Source organism: Cavia porcellus, unplaced genomic scaffold (genome assembly GCF_034190915.1).
Source record: "Cavia porcellus strain 051 isolate PalLab524CR breed Dunkin Hartley unplaced genomic scaffold, mCavPor4.1 scaffold_33, whole genome shotgun sequence".
Classification (NCBI taxonomy): domain Eukaryota; kingdom Metazoa; phylum Chordata; class Mammalia; order Rodentia; family Caviidae; genus Cavia; species Cavia porcellus.
The window spans coordinates 18,397,368-18,407,912 of NW_026947516.1; the positions used below are offsets into that span (position 1 = coordinate 18,397,368).

General features: G+C 42.2%; 1 protein-coding gene across 2 annotated transcripts in view; it reads right to left on the reverse strand.

Annotated features, from left to right (window-relative positions):
• Ctps2 (CTP synthase 2) overlaps positions 1 to 1,137 on the reverse strand; it is a 68,498-nt gene extending 67,361 nt beyond the window's left edge. The window contains exon 1 of one of the 2 annotated variants that reach the window (XM_063242998.1): positions 996 to 1,137. The gene's annotated coding sequence lies outside the window, so the exon portion shown is untranslated. Of the gene's footprint in view, positions 1 to 320; positions 851 to 995 lie in introns of those variants that run through there. The other variant, XM_023562038.2, reaches the window with a different exon arrangement.
• Positions 1,138 to 10,545: the final 9,408 nt, after the last annotated feature.

Genomic DNA, 10,545 nt, shown 5'->3' on the forward strand with positions numbered 1-10,545 from the left:
ATGTCTGGGCTCTCGCGGGGTGGCAGAAGTGGCGCTGAGGGCACACACCAGGGCTGGGGGACACTCCTCTAGGGCTGCCACGGATAGGCTCCGCCTGCACGGGGCACGACAGAATGTCCGCGGGTCCCCACGTCCTGCCGAGAGCTGCAAGCGCAAGGAGCTGGACATGCCCGGCCACCAGATGAACTGGGTCTGCGAGGCAGCGAGGGCGTGGACGCCATCGGGGATGAGACAAAGGCGCACAGCCGCGCGTGTGGAGGGACCGAAGGCGTAGGGCCGAGGTGCGGGGTGGCGCGGCGCCGAAGCGGAAGGGAAGTTACCTGCGCAGCGGTTGTGGTGCCTGCGAGGGTGGCTCCAGCGGGCTCCGCCCCGCTGCCAGCCTGGCGATCACCTGCCCTGCCGGGGAGGGGGCCATCGCCTTGGTCGCCCGGAGTCCCTGCCGGGTCCTTGCTGCCGCCCGCACAGGGCCAGCGAGTGTGGCGAGCCTCCTCACCCAGCTTCCCTGTCCGCGTCGCCGCTGTCCCACTGTCTCACGCTGAGAACTCGGGGTTCGGCCCAGTGGCCCAGACCCCGCGCCTCCGAAACGATCGGGCAGTCCGCGTCCCAGGCCCGCTCAGTCCGGGCCCCGCGCCTCCCTCCTTCTCCCCTGTTGCCTAGAGCTCACTGTACAAAGGCTCGCGGGTCACGCAACAACCGTTGCCAAGGACCCTGGAAATGCCACTCCTCTGGAACCTATGTGCCTTCCCGGAACGCGGCTGGAAAGGCGGCAGCGCTCCGGGGAGAGGAAAACAAGATCCCTCCTGCGCGGGCTCACAGCCTGGTGGACAGGCCACGCTTGCACCGGGCAAGAGTTCCCGGATACAATGTTAGCTGGCCAAGGCTGGGAAGTGGGGGGGGGGGGGACCCAGCTAGTGACTTTGTACAATGTTTGCAGCATGGGTGGTACTAGGAAGTCACTGCGGGGGCTACGCAGTTTAACTTTCCCTTTAACTCACTATGTAGCCAAAGCTGGTATCCGACTCCCAGTGATTCTCCTGTCTCAGCCTCGGTCTCGGTCTCGGGAGTGTTGAGCTTACAAGTGTGCGCCGCCGCGCCCACTCCCACTCGGTGCATAGAAATTCTATGATTGGTTCAAGGGATTCCCAAATTAAACTCTCAAGTCTGAGTCTGTTGTTGTTATTTTCCTCCAGTATTGGGGATTGAATCCCCGGCCTTTGTACTGAATTACATTTCCAGTCCTTTTTTTTTTTTTTTTTTTAGTACCAGGATTGAACTCACAACCTCACACTTGCCACGCAGGCGCTTCTATCACCGAGCTAAATCCCTAACCCCTTGATTTTTTTTATTTTGAGACAGGGTCTCACTAAGTTGCCTAGGCTGGTCACTACCTTGTCATCTTCCTGCCTCAGCCACCCAGAGTGGTGGGATTACAGGCCTGGGCCTCAACTCATTTAGGGTTTCTTATGGCTTTCTTTCATTTTGTTTTTTGTTTGTTTGTTTGTTTGCTTAAGACAGGCTCTCACTGTATAGGGCAGGCTGTCCTTGAACTCACTGTGTGACCCAGGCTGGCCTCAAACTCACAGTGAACCTCCTGCCTCAGCCTTTGGAATGCTAGAATAACAAGCATGCACCATCACACCCAGCCCTTCTTTCTTTTTGAAGTTTGAAAGCACTATACTTAGGACAAAGTTAAGAAATACATTAGAAGGGACATAAAAAGAAGCAACATAAAGAAGATGTATTATGTACAGGTACAACTCCATGTGATGAATGTAATCATTATGTATGGCAAACACATAATGATAAAAAAAAAAAGTTAAACCAGGTGTGATGGCACATCCTGGCATTACAAGCTGCTAAATTAGGTCTCAGGAGACTCAATACAAAAGACAAAAACACATTATAACTGTGGCTGGAGAAGCATTCCTTAAAGACTGGGCCTAATGACTAGGCCTCCCTACCTCCCCAAGGGATAATCAGTATACTATAATTGATATCACCTATTCAATAAAGTCCACATGGACATCAGTCACCCTTGTGGATGATCAGGACCTCCAAATAAGGTCCTTAAGAGCCAATCTCAGCATTCAGGAGGCTGAGGTAGAAATTGGACTGTTGCAAGTTCGAGACCAGCCTGGGCTACAAAGTGAGCTCAAAACCAGCCTGAATTACATAATAAGACCCTGTCTCAAAAAGACAAAAAAAAGTCCTTGTTCTTCTCATCTATCCTTGTTACATGGCCTGCTTCTCCATTGCATCAATGTTAGCTAAGCGGCTATATTTTTTATCTTTTGGTTTTGGTTTTTGGGGTGTTTTTAGGTACTGAGGATTGAATTCACAACCTTGTGCTTGCCAGGCAGGCACTGTGTTGCTGGGCTATATCCCTGGCCCTATACTTGTAATCTTATTGACCATAGTTTTAACCTACATCGTACTCACCTCGTGATTTTGCTCCATAAAACTTCCTTTGGGAAGTGGGTTTCTTGGCAACTCACTTTTGGGTCCCCTCCTGTCTCTCAGGAGCTCTCTCAATCGAATTTCCCTATTCTTAATCTCTTGTTGTTCCTTGTAGACAGGCCACACTGACTCCATTTTGTCCCAGACACATCCAGTTGATAGTGTCTTGGTAGAAGGTGCATGCCTTGAAACATTCCCTCCCTCAAGATAAAAGCATGAGGTCCCATAAGGACAAGAAGCAAAACAGGTTATATAATCTAAGCATGTGCAAAATGAGTTTCTTTGTCTTTTATCTTTCTTTTTTTTTTCAGTACCAGGATCAAACTCACAATCTTATACTTGCCAGGCAGGCACTTATGCCGCTGAGCTAATTCCCCAGCCTTCTTTAACTTACTAAAGTTGCTTATTTATGCTGGCCGGGCGGCAGCCATTTTACTAACCCTTGGTGTGTGTGTTCTTTTATTTTCCCTTTGCTTGCAGAACCCCTATAGTTCCTTAGAGTTTATTCTTCGATTTTGGGGAACATGAACTCAGTGTATCTGACATCTAGCAGGTTGGGAGTTATATTTATTTCCCCTGTATTATTTGGAGGTCCTGTATCACTAGCACTTGAGAGAGACTGAGGCAAGAGAATCACCTCGATTTCAAAACCAGCCTGAACTACATAGTGAGACCTTAATAATAAAATTATTACATAATAATAAAAATTAAAATAATAAAAATAAAAATTAAAAATAAGTTAAAAGACTGGGGATTTAGTTCAGTGGTGTAAGCACCTGCCTGGCAAGTACAAGGTTGTGAGTTTGATCCCCAGTACCACAAAAAAAAAAAAAAAAAACGAAAGAAAAGGAAAAGAAATGAGAGAATGAAACAATTAAATGTTTTGCTTTCATAGAGATTGTATGTGCTAATACTAGATTTAATCCTTCAGATTTAATTTTATCTATTCTGAGTCTGGTAGTTATTTAGGAAACCCTGTGTAATACGTTAAGTGTAGGAAATTCTTTGTTACTTTATAGCCCATAACTGGGTGCCTATTTGCCTTTTAAATCCTTTGCCAAAACTTTGCTGAAATAATAGCAAGCTATTTTTTTTTTTTTTGGTACCAGGGATTGAACTCATGACCTCATGCTTGCCAGGCAGGTGCTTCTACTGCTGAGCTAAACCCCAGACCCACTAATTTTTTTCTTAAATACTAGCAAAAATCATATACATATCCATGTATAATACTACAATTTAAAAATTAACAGTGCTAGATTGGGAATCTAGTTAGTGGTTGAGCATTGCCTAATGACTTCAAGGCCCAGGGTTTGATCTTCAGCTTTACCCCAAAAACAACAAAAAAAGAGAAAACTCCGAATATATCTTGGGCCCACCTGAGGTAAGATAGAAGAAATAAAGTTAGGTAGAAAAGAGAAAAGGAAATCAAAGTTTTTTAAAATTGTACTTTAAAGTGAAAGCAGCTTCAGAACACAAGGTTGGTTTATTCTCTTTTGTATTTATTTTTTTATTATTTATTTATTTACTTTGGTATCGGGAATGGAACTCTAGACCACGCACTTGCCAGGCAGGCACTGTGCTGCCGAGCTACAACCCCAGTACCTATTTGCTTTTTTTCCTTCTCCTTAAAACAGCAAAGCTGGGCAACTCTTTCAGCTGCAAATGGCTCTGCTCATTCCATTTTACTCACAAATGATTGTCTTCTGCCTTTGAATGCATTTCCCATAGGCATAGCTTCTAAGACTGAGGCTTAGACTATAGATTATCAAATTCCACAGATTTCCACCTCCTAAAATTTATGAGATTCCCAGTTCACAGTTGTATCCTACTTCATTTCTTTGAGCACCTGCACCCTTGAGTGATCCTACAGCTGTCTCTAATAAATCCTTGTCATGCCTTGTTTACTGAGGTCTCCTGAAAATACTTAATTTAAATGGGGTGGGTTACATTCCTTATTTCCACTTCAGGGACCCTAAGACCCAGCCCATGACACACCCATGGATGAACAAAATACAGTACTGCACAAGTATATACGTACAATGTCTAATATACAATGGAATATATCAGGCTCTAAAAAGGAAGGAAATTGACAATACTACACCATGAATGAGACACCAGGGCATTATACTAAGAAATCAGTTACAAAAAGACAAATAATGCTGGATATGGTGGCATGCATCTGTGATCCCAGCACTCAGTGCTGAGGCAGGATTGATGCAAGTTCAAGGCCAGCTTGGGCTCCACAGTGAGACCTTGTCTCAAAAACAAAAAAGTAAAAACACCTCAAATTCTAGCAAGAAGTTTATGTCCAAGACTTTGGGTACTGCTCTGCAGATCCCCAGTCAGCTTTGCCACACCCTCATCTATTTCAATTCCACTTATATAAGGGATCTACAGTAGTGAGACACATAGCGACAGAAAGGGGAGGACAAAAAGGAGAAGTGGCTGCCAGGGGCCCAAGGTAGAGGAAATGGGTCCCTGTTGTCTATTAAGTACACACTATGGGGGGTGGGGATTTTGCACAGTGGCCTAAGCACCTACCTGGCAAGTGCTAGATTGTGAGTTCGAAAGACAAAAAGCCTTCTGGAAATTGGTTGCACAACAATGTAAATGTATTTCATATTACTGAATTGCATACTTAGACATGGTTACAATGGCAAATTTTGTACTTTACTACAATTCAAAGATCTTTTAATTTCCTTGTTCCTGAATTGCATTAACTCTAGTGTTCAAATTTATGATTGTAAACATTGTAATCTCTTTTCAGTGTGTGTGGTGGGATTTTTGTTTTGGCTTTGCTTTTTTTTTTAGTCAAGGTCTTGTCATCTAGCCCAGGCTGTCCTCAAATTTGTGGTAATTCTGTCTCAGACACCCAAATGTTGAGCTCACAGATATGACCACTACACCTGGTTTCAATGTGTTTTCTGAATTATGATCCAAATAAGTACACACATTGTCATGGATTAACTCTTATCTCTTTGGTGGTTTTTTTTTTTTTTTAAACCGGGGATCGAATTCACGACCTAGTGCTTGCCAGGCTGGCATTTATGCTGCCTGACCCTCTCTTCTGTTTGCTAGGTTCCTGCACTTGCTTCCCCACCACCCCCTTCCTTGCAATTTATTGCAAGAAACAAAGTCCTTTGTCCTAGGGTTCTTGGAGGTCTAGATTCTCATGGTAATGTCTTCCTGGCTTCTAGCCTGCCTGAAAATTGGATTTAAGGATTTTAATTAGCTTGGGACATCATGTGTGGTTAAAATACACTCCTACCATAATTTTCTAATGAAAATATGTATTTTAGCATAATGGTAGTCAGTTGTACTTCTCAGTAGCTACACTGGAGGATGACAGGAAGCAATCTTTGTGCTCAGCTATGTTGTACAACGAACAGCAAGGTATGCACATGTGTCAAAGTGTCAACAGGTGAGTTTTACTCATATTACGCTTTGTGTTACACTTGTGTTTTGTTTTGTTTTGTCTTTTTCAGACAAGGTTTCCCTATGCAGTTCAGGCTGGGCTCAAACTCACTATATAGCCTAGGCTAGCCTTGAATTTCCAACAATCCTCTTGCCTCAGCCTCCTAAATGCTGGAATTACAGATGTGCACCACCATACCCAGCTGTTTTGTTTGTTTTTGAGACAGGGTCTCACTATGTAAGTCAGATTGAGTTTGAGCTCCCTATGTAGCCCAGGCTGACCTCGAACACATGGCAGTGCTCTCACCTTAGCCGCCCAACTGCTGGGATTACAGCAGGTGTGCACCACCAATCCCAGCTAATTTGTTTTATTAAATGTTTTCTTTCAATTTTTCTTGTAGAATCAGCCCAATTAAGTACAATGTCACATGAAAATAGGCTTTTACAACTTTTGGAGGAGGCTGAAAGTGAATCATCAGGTGATTCAGCTACAGATGATGACTTGGGTCATATAAGCCAAAGGAATTGTGACAGTGAGACCTAGTAAAATACGGTAGAAAAGTACAGAATGAAAACCTTGATTAAGATGAGGAAGAAAACAGTAATGTTGCTACAAAGTGAGCTCAAGGCCAGCTTGAACTGCATAGTGAGGCCCTGTCTCAAAAAGACAGAAAAAGTGTTGTAAATAAATATTTGACTAGTTAAAATGCTACAAAATACTTATGTATACCTGAACAATCTAATTAACTAGGTCAGAAAATGTTATTAGGTTCTCGCCAGGGTGATGCCTATTGGACAGAATGCTAGCACACTGATTCCGTTTTGGAAATTGTAACAGACAGTATGCTACATGATGTTTTGAAATATACTAATAATGGAAATCGACAGGAAACATGCATCAATAGTGATACTCAAAGATATATTTATCATGGCACCTCAGTGGCTGAATTAAAAGCTTTCATAGCAGGACTTTGTCATTCTAATCATCAGAATGGAAAGGTTTTATGGAGATGTGACAGATGTGGCACTGAGGTTTTTAGAACAATAATGACACTCAAGAGATTTAGTTTCTTTTAAAATTACTTATGTTTTAATGACAAAAAGACCCACATAAGGGGCTGGGGATTTAGCTCAGCGGCATAAGCGCCTGCCTTGCAAGCAGGCAGTCGTGAGTTCAATCCCTGGTACCGATAAAAAGGAAAAAGACAAAAAAAAAAAAAAAAGAGAGAGAGAGACCCACATAAACAGAAAAAAGGAAAAAAATCCAATCCTTTGTCTGATATTTGCTCATTTTTTTTATTGGTACAGGGGATCGAACTCATGACAATGCACTTGCAAAGCAGGCACCTATGCCACTGAGCTAAATCCCCAGCTCCTATTTGCTCATTTTTTGAAAACTTTCTTTTGAACTGTCAAACAATTTATATACTGTCTGAATACATGACAGTTGATAGACAATTTGCATCATCTAGCAGTTGTTGAAACTTTTGGCAATATATATCAAATAAACCTTCCAACTATGGTGTAAAAATATATGCCCTGATAGATGCAAAGACATTTTACATCTTGAATTTAGAAATTTATTCTGAAACTCAGCTGCCAGGTCTTCATTCATGCAGTAATAAACCATGTAACATTATAGATAGACTTGTTGCATCTATTTCAAAATAACAGTTGGTTCATGAGTTACCCATTGATGTTGCATTTGCTAAAAGAAACACCAGTTCACCAGCAGAGTAACTATTTGCAAGAACAAGTGGAAATTCCTGAAAAAAATTGTTGCAAATTCATAATACAAAATGTATAGCACAATCCTCAGATTTCAGAAGGACATAACATTGGCCTCCATGGTAAATTGATAACTGATGGGCAACTTGTAACAACCAGCTGAACTGAATCAGCATGGTTCTGAGGATGGATGGCCCACCTGAGGATTGTTGCCAAGACAAAAAGGAAAAGTGGAAAGGAAGAGTTTAGCTTTGTTGTTTCTCTGTGGTGTTGGTTCTCCTGCTGCCATAGGTTCTCCTGGAGGAGCTTGTTGAGTCTCTTCCCTGCTACGAACTTGGCTGTTCTCATTATCAGAGGATCTTGGGACCTTGTTGTCACTGCAAATGGCTGTGGTTCCCTTTGGGGGAGCTCTGATCCTTACTTTGAGCGTCATATCCTGGCTCTGGAGGGGAAAATGTGTACTGTTCAATCTCCAAGAGAAGCTTGTCATGCTGATATGAACTTGGCTGTTCTCAGAGGAGCTTTGTCAGAGGAGCTTGGGACCTTGTGGTTGTTGAGGATGGCTGTGGTGATTTTCGGAGGAGCCCTGTTCTTATTTTGAGCATTGTTTCTTGGCTCCAATGCAGATCCCTCAGCCTGCTGGTACAGATCCCTAATCCCACTGACACAAACTTTTTGGCTTCCACCACTGACCTTTGGGCCCTCCCAGAGCAGATCCATGAAACAGACTTGCACAAAACATTGTCAGGGGCTCTAAGCCTCCAGTTGGACTCGTTGGGAGCATTGTCATGGGCTTAAGGTCTTCAACTGGACTCATGCAGTACATTGTTGTGGGATCCTGTCCCTCAGCTGGATTTTTGGGTCTTAGTGTGTGGACAGATTTCCTGCATATCTTGTATTTAACTCTTTGGGTGACTATTATAAAATAATTCTGTAGATTATGTGTCCTATAATGTCTTGTTCTCTTTGCAAACTGACTACATCAGTCTCCTATATGGCAAAGAAAAACAAATTAGTATTGCTATTGTCAGCATTACTCTATCATGATAAGACTGACAGCGAAGCCGGGCATGGTGATGTACTTTTATAATCCAAGTACTCAGGAGGCTGAAGTAGGAGGATCTTGTGAGTTTAAGATCGGGCTATGCTACATAGTGAGTTCAAGGGTAGCCTGGACTACATAGCAAGACCATCTCAAAAAAAAAAAAAAAAAAACTAAAAAAATGGTGAATCCTCAACAGAAATGAAGCCAGAAGTGATCACATTTCACAACAAAACGAAAGGTGACGTAAATGTTGATGAATTATGCAGCAGCTATGATGTCACTCAAAACACAAAGCATTGGCCAATGGTTGTGTTTTACTTCACCCTAAACATGTCAGACTTAAATAGTTTCACAGTTTACAAAAAAATGACAAGCACAAAATATTGTGGAGAAATTTTCTTAGAGGCTTGGGACTAGAATTGATAAATGATCAATTACAACAGAAGAATAGTATGTATCTGCCCAAAGAACTCCGCAAAAGAATTCTGGAACAGATCAGACAGGTGAACAGACAAGTGCAACATCACAAGAACCACACAAGAAAACAGGAAGACCAGCAAGATGTCCAGTATGGCCTACCAAGAAGCAGGGAAACATGACATATGTGCCACCAGTGTAAGTGATACTTGTGTATGGAACATGCTGTTCTCATGTGGGAAAACTGCCTTACATGTGCTAACTGAAGTGAAGATTGTTTTTTGTAGTAGGGTTTTACTTGTATTCTTGTTGTAGTTCACACAGGAATTTATTTCTGTTGCTATTTTGTAGATTTAATAAGCAGTTAATGTAGAAAATGTTTATTCTAAACACTCAGTTTGATATTTTATTTTATTCATATTTCATTTTCCTGCAAATTTCATACTGGATAGTATAATAGGAAGCTCCTGGCAAAAGGTGAACACGAGAGGTAACATGTATGGTCCCTGAAACAGGAAAGGAAAGCTAAGCACACATGCTGTCAGCGAGACTTACGTATGGAACATGCTTTGTCATGTGTGAAGGCTGCCTTAAGAGTGACAATTGAACCAAAGAGTATTTCTGTGGTAGAGGTTTATTTGTGTTCTCATTGTAGATCATATAGGAATTTACTTCTGCTGTTATTTTTTAGATTTAACAAGCAAGTTGATGTTGAAAATGTTGATGTTTATTCTAAATACTCATTACATAATTGATATTTTAGTTTATATTTTATTTTCCTGCTAAATGAACATTGTATAATATAATAGGAAGCTCCTGACAAAAGAGGAAGACAAGAGAAGTGGTAAGTATGTCCTGCAGACCTGGGTGTGGTGGCTGGAACACGTCTATAACCCCAGCATTTCAAAGGCTGAGGCAGGAGGTTTGTCATGAGTTTGAGGCCAGCCTGTGCCACATAGAGTTCAAATCCAGCCTGAATTGCAGAAGGAGACTCTGTTACACACACACACACACACACACAGTAGGGCTTGCCAAACAGGAAAGAAAAACTAAACAAATGTGCTGTCAGTATAAGCCAGACTTGTGTATGAAATATATTATCATGTGTGAAGCCTGCCTTAAGTGTGATGATTGAACCAAAGATTATTTCTGTGGTAGAGTTTTATTTATATTTATTTGGATTTTTTTTCTTTGTCTTTTTCGTTTTTATCAGTACCAGGGATCAAACTCTCCAGCGCACATTTGCAAGGCAGGCACTTATGCCGCTGAGCTAAATCCCCAGCCCCTTATTTGGATTTTTTTTTTGAGATAAGGTCTTGCTATGCATGTAGTTCAAGATGGCTTTAGGGATGGGGATTTAACTCACCGCATAAGCTCCTGCCTGGTAAGTGTGAGGTCACAAATGTGCCCATACCAAAAAAAAAAAAAAAAAAGAGAGATGGCTTTCAACTCACTATGTAGCCCAGGCTGGCCTCAAACTCTTG